Here is a 6,953-nt window from a genome sequence, read left to right on the forward strand (position 1 = left end):
ATAGCACGCTTTTAAAAGATAGCCCACAGGCCCTGTGGCATGAATAATAAAAGCAGTGCTGACTGCATGCTGTAGATAGGATGTGTTGAAGCTGTCAGTTGTGGTACAAAATGGACCCACACTGGTTTTAAAAAAATTGTAAGATGCTTTTAGGGTAATGCATAAAATTGAGGGGAATGTAAATGAGTTAAAAAAGGAGGCTTTCCCATCTTCCTCAAGAGTTAGCACTAGCCAGTGCTCTCCGGGCGTGCTGACGACTGTGTAGGTGGGACACAGTCCTAAACGACTGCCGCAGTAAAGGCAACTGGTCTGTGGCACACATGCCGCAAAACACATCTCCCAATAAATGACGTGTGAGACCTTCCAATTGGTGATTATTCATTTTTCTCAGATGCTCAGAGGTAAATCTTTTAAGATGTCTCCCGCAGCCATAAACATATTGTTAAATTGCGACTGGAAAGCTTTGGTGGAAACCTATCTGCCGTCTTGACATAGGGCCAAGTAATCCACAACATTGTGGATAAAACAGAAGTTTGACATCACTTTTTCCTGTGAAGGCTTTGTGGTTATGAATACCTAAAATGATATAGTATTTTGGAATCATTCCCAGGAAGAGATTCTTTTGGTTACATATTCAGGAATTCTCTGGAATGGAGTAAGTTTTGCTGGTTAAAGTGTAGGGAGTGTTGCCCCTCAGTAAGGCCACAAAGTGACCTTAATGAACGGCAGGGGAAACGGTCAGTTTCTTGACAAACAGAGAAGCTTCCTGTATTTTTAATTGGTCAGCTTAATTCTCGAATCCACAGAGTTCAAAAGAAGTATCTCGCTGAAAAATATGTTGGTGTGGAGAGGACTCAATAGGTGAACCTCTTTAGAATTAGCGCTGAAGTGAGCTCTTTGAACTAACCCTCTGTTAGGACCGTTACTAGTCACTACAGAGTCTATCAAACCGGCCATGTTTTTGTAAAATAACTTGGTGCTGAACTGACCTTTTAGCAAATCTTCTCAAAAGTTTAGCAGGGTCTCGATCATAGCTCTGTAGGGGTGAGCGGCGCTGGATTGCAATATCAGTCTATCCCCCAAAATAATGCTGCTTTGACTGAAAATTGTATTCAGAGGATAATTGATGAGACCCACGGAGACATCATCATCCAGGTTCATACCGTCCATCTTGGTAATTTTCATTTGGAAGTGTAGCAAGGTGTCATTCAGATCCAAATATTTTTCACCGTCTCCAGGAATAAAAGACTCAATGGGCCCATCGTCAGTAAAGACTGAAAAAGGTAAAATTTCTGTGTAGAGCTTTTCATCAATAGACAGCTGTGTCATGGGATTTGAAAATAAATCCAGCTCCGCCATAGTGCATTTGGCTGATTTGTGATGTAAAACAGCCCTCCTCTCTGTTCTAAAATATATCTCCGGACCTTGCTATGGAGCTCCAGGTGGACGTCCTTACTTTAGGATTGCTTCTCCCAACTGATTTTCTCTTTTCAGAGCGCCAGCGTTTTTTGGAACCCCCTGAAACACACTGCCCTGGAGGTTTCTTCCACGCTCTTCTGGCCAGAACCATAATACTGCCAGATCCTTCTTGAGACCCCCAGTCCAGTTGAGTTATTTTACCAATGGCATGGCTTAACACCTCTGAGGTGAAGTTTTTGGCGGCCGATTTAAGATGAGGCTTACCGATGGCAAAACCTTTTTTTTTTTAAATCAAAGGTACTATACTAAATAATTTTGAAAATATAGACCCTACTCCTCTCCTGTACCTGACGGATGAGCATAAAAACCAGGGACAGTGCCGCCTACTTGATTTTCATAACTCACAAAATGGTGAGGATTGCCCCTCTGTTGCATCTGCATCATTTTTTCACAGAGGAGGCAAAGTGTTTTGAAAGTCTAAAATGGAGCTTCACAATAGTCCTCCCAAAGGTAAAGTTAACCGGTGTTTTGGTCTGTTTTAATTTTGATATGAATGTTTTCAATGTGTTTCTTCACCACAGGTGGATAGTAGGTGGGGTTAAAATACTGCGTGACTACATTGCCGTACATCCCTCGTATATCAACGGTTCTCAAGAGCGGTGTGTCATCGCTTACCAACTGATGACGTACCACATCGCTATAGCAGTTTAGCTGATAAACCCCCGCCTTTATATCCACCGGGTATGGAGCCATCCTTACCTCAAATGTGAACCATTCTCCCAGTTCCAACCCCATCATGTAAGCCACAGGCAGAAAAAAAACATAGATGATATTGACTGTCCACCTGAAATTCAAATCTCTTTTGAATGGCACTAAAGAGTAAAAAAACATCTGATCCAATTCTTACTTGAGCTGATTCAGGTTGGCATAATAGCCTCCCTGAGCCTGGGTTGTTGGGTTTTTTCCTCCATTCAAAGTAGGCTGATGGTATGAACTCCATCAAGGCTACCTGCCACAGACCCTATGAAACGATATGTTGTGCAACATCAATGGAAGCAGATGGTTCCTCTTCCATCTGTACAATGGTTCTGAGGTTGTTTATTGCCAACAGATTTATCACCGCCCAATCCCTTGAGGTGAGCGTTGCCTTCGCCATGAGGTGTCTGAAACTTTCCCCTTCCTCCAACTGAAGCACAGTTCATTTGCACTGTAGTTGAGCACATACCCCCAGACTACTCCTGATTCTAAAGTTAATCTCTCCTGAAGCACCTCGCAGCGGCATCTGCACCTGGCACAAATACAACATTAGTTTCTCGGGAGCTGTCAATGAGTGATTCTTGATAGCAGATCACGGACGTCTCACGAAATCGGTGGCTCTCTTGGTCATGTTTAATTTTGTTTTTTTCTTTTTTTCCCGATGTTTCAGACTAGAATATTCTCCTTTTATTATGTCTTCCAACACTGTTTCCATTCATTTAGCACATTCTCTATGCCATTGGTTCAGGCTAACGCCTGCCCTTCTGTATTTATTGGCTCAGGTTAGCCCCACCCACTTCTTCTCATTGGTCGAGGGGTGGGGAACAGGAAGGAGAGAGATGGTGACATGGAACAATCTGATTGGTTGGGGGGTGGGGAACAGGAAGGCAGGAACCAGTAATGTACAACGATGTGATTGGATGACTGCTAGGTAAAAGAGTTCAACTGGAAGGCAGGACTACCGGTGGAAAAGGAGTGATCTGATTCAATGATGTGGGGTTACTGAAGTTCAACCTGTCAACTTGACGTAAAGCGTTGTATATTTCTCTTTAAAGGCATTTAGAAACTGTGCATGAGAGACTGAGAGAGAGCAAGGGACAGCGACCAGAGAGTCAGTCAGTGGCCATTGTGTGTGGGTAGAAGAAGAACAAAAAAAGAGAGAGGGAGGGAGTTAAAATGAAAATAAGAAAGAGTATAAGACTAAGGCAATTAGCTCATTTGAGTTGACAGAGCCAAACCAGAGTGTTTGGAAGTGATAAGGTAGCAAATGTGCAGCACAAGCAGAAGCCAAAACAACTGCATCTTTTCATCCCCTTATTAATACCACTGGCATGTCATTGAACACTCTTGTTTCCAACTTAGTCATTTCTAAGCAAACACACATACACACACACTGTGGCCTGGAGCACATTTGCTGGTGCTAATGGTCTGCGTAATTCAAACACAACAGAATTAGTGTTGGAATAAAAACACTTTTATGCCCCCCATGTTTACCAGCAGTTTATTTCCAAGCTGATAGTTTGAATTTGTGAGAGTGATTTGGAGGGTAATCTTCTGTGTATTAAGATGAATAGTTCTTGTAAGCACACATAATTATCCACCATACAGTATAAAACGTGCGCTTACTTGTAGCCTCTCATTCATAATTTTCTATGCTGTGAACAAACTGAACTTCAATGTGTAGTCAGTAACACAATGTGCATAATTGCCATTTATCATGCATTCATTTCCCGACAGACTCTATGATTGAGTGTTTTTATTGGCTCACTGAAAAAACATATAGGCCAAAACATACAAACAAACACACAAACACAAACAACACGTGTTTGTACTGCACAATGCAGATACACATTTTTTTTCTGTTGCCATACTTACTGAACAAGTAACTGAACGTTGCAGGTTGTGAGTTGAGTTTACATGAAGAATATGTTGGAATGATTGAAAACAGAATGACACTGACCCTGTGCTAAACTGTGTCCCTGTACAGTTGCTCCATACCTCTTTCAGATACAGCGCAGTGTGTCATATTCTGAGCATCAAGCCGCTGATACTATTCACACATGATCTGCTGTCAAGGCAGCGCATCAAATCCAACAGCTGTCAAAGTATAACAACAAACAAAAACAACAGTTCTCTGTAGCATACTGGCTGAGTAATCTGCTAGCTAGTTTATTGAAATAGTTTGTAGAAGGTCAGAGATGTACAGCACAGTTCTCTGGAGCTGCATTCAACAAAGGACAGCCTTAACAAAGCCTAGATTCATCATTACAGTTTTTTCCTCTATAAATTTTCTTCTGCTTTATCCTGTCTTTAAAAAATAAAATAATGGGTCAGGTCATGCAGTCCAGGTGAGTCCATGAAAAGACATTCATGTTTTCATGGACTTCTGCACTGCTCCTGAAAAAAAGCAGGAGTACACGGTAAAGGCGTCAAAATTATAGGATACGTGTGCCTGTCAACAGCTTGTCAAAGCAAGTCTCAGCATTGGGTGTTTGATCAGCAGAAGTTGTGTGAACAGACAAACAGACGTGAGTTGCTCCTTGACGCACTGATGCAACATGGTGTTCGTTATACAAAAGCAATGTTAATAAACAGTAGCTTATCTCATTGTTATCAAGGGGAAATGACTCTGCCTATCAGCTATGGTTTCTTAGTGGCATTATTAAAATGTAATGCATTAAAAAAAAAAAAAGCATTTGTTTACAAGGTAAATTTTGCAGGTTATCCCATGTGACCGCAGGAAGGCGAGAGTAAAGTATTGCATTTGATGATTATTTAATACAACTCAACTCTAAAACCTCAAATAACAGCCTTTGTCTACCTCTGCTGAAGAAAGAGACAGGCTGTTCTATATCTTGCATTTCACCTGTTTTATGAGGATATGTGATCATATTTTAGTAAGAAGCCCTCAACGTTATTGCATCTACTCCCATTTGCTTTGCCAGTTTGTTTTTGCTCATGTTCATTGCTCATGCAAACTCATCACTTGCTCCATCTGTTTGATATTAAAATCATTCCAGTGGTTCAGGGGGTGTAATCCCTTATCTTTGAGACTTTTAAAATGAAATATCTGTAAGGAGTGTTGTTTTTCATTCACAGCAACTTAACACCAATAAAGTATAAAGCAAAGTTCAACTGAGCTGAATTAATGAATCAGTGTATTATATGGTACCTTGTGTAAAAAGGGTAAACAGAGTGGTGAATATTATGACAGTGTGGTTTTATTAATGAAATTTATGTGTTGTGGAAATCTGGAAATTTACCATATAAGCTATTATTGGTGAAACGTATCTGGTTATTTTGTGAGTATTGGCTTTGTTTGGGAATTCATGTTAGTCAATGTTTCCTATCCAAAATCACTCACTCATAACCCTCTCACACATCAGCTATGTTGAGCCCCATTTCACCTGGGTGTGTGTAAGTATGTGACTGTAAAACAGCATGAAGCCAGAAAAGACTAGCTGCACAGACATAGTTGGACCCTGCAGATAGATCCAATTTGATGCAGGCTTCGCCAGAAATATTTTCAAGAAAATGTCTAAATGTCTTTTGCAAGAAAAGAAGAGTAAAACAACAGCCATTACTCAGCTGAAAAATTGTAAAGTTTGAAAATTACCTTAATCCATTGTTTAAAGCTACATTTTTTGAAACTGCTGACACTCACATACCCTGGTGAGTAATTTGAATATAATCTTCCACCTTGACGGAATTGAGGATTTTATCTTAATTGATACTTGAGGAAAAAATAATTGTTTTAATATAAAAACAAGGATCCCTCCATGCATCTATTCATTCTCTCCCTTTTTTTCTAATTGGGATGGGGTTGGGGTGCCTGAGTCTATCCCAGTATTCACTGGGTTGCGGCACTGAAACATCTTGAAGAGGTTGCTGTTCGCAGGGCTAACTCACACACAAACGCATTCACACTCACATTCACACCCAACAGTAATTGAGATTCAGCAGTTCACATGCTCAGCGTCTGTTTTACTGTAAAAGTAAACTGAAGCACCCAAAGGAAATAGCTCTCACACAGAAATTACATGAGCATTTAATACAATACAAACAGTTTTGCTGTGAGGAGATTGTAAATGCAATAATTTCCATTGTTTCAGTACTGGAAAATATTTAACTGCTAAAATTCCACTATTTATTTTTAACACTAGAACTGCAACGGGATACAATTTACATGTGGCAGTTTTTTAGTTGTCCATTACAATATTTTAATAAAATATTCATGTCCCCCAGTCTTTGACTTTTCCTCAAATAATGTTGTGTAGCACCCCTGATTGTTGAAAATAGTTAAGATGAATCCAGATTAAAAACACGGGCAATTATACCTTTAACCACCACCGGGTAAAATTTACTCTTATATGAAAGGCATTTATTTCTGCATGGTTTGTGTTTAAAAATCTAACTTGCTAGGCAACGACATGCATTGGAGTGCATGATCTGACAACCATGTTAAGTCACAATAAAATTATAAAAAGAGCAGAGGAGAATGACCTACAAAAACTTTTTTCTTTTTTCTGTTCAAAGTGTGTTTGAGGGACACATATAATCAGATGTGTTCAAATGAAGATGATTCAGCTGACTCACATTCATTGATTGTAAAACTTTTTCTTAGTTAATTGATAAGTCATTCATTTTTGTTTTGCCATGTTACCATTTATTGTTTTCAGGCTATTTAACCTAATTTGCCTGTTGCTTTACTCTGTTTTCATGACTGAATATATTTTTGCATTATGATGTTATTAAATTAAAAAAAGCTTCAGTGGTTA

Source organism: Thunnus maccoyii, chromosome 5 (assembly GCF_910596095.1).
Source record: "Thunnus maccoyii chromosome 5, fThuMac1.1, whole genome shotgun sequence".
Lineage (NCBI taxonomy): Eukaryota > Metazoa > Chordata > Actinopteri > Scombriformes > Scombridae > Thunnus > Thunnus maccoyii.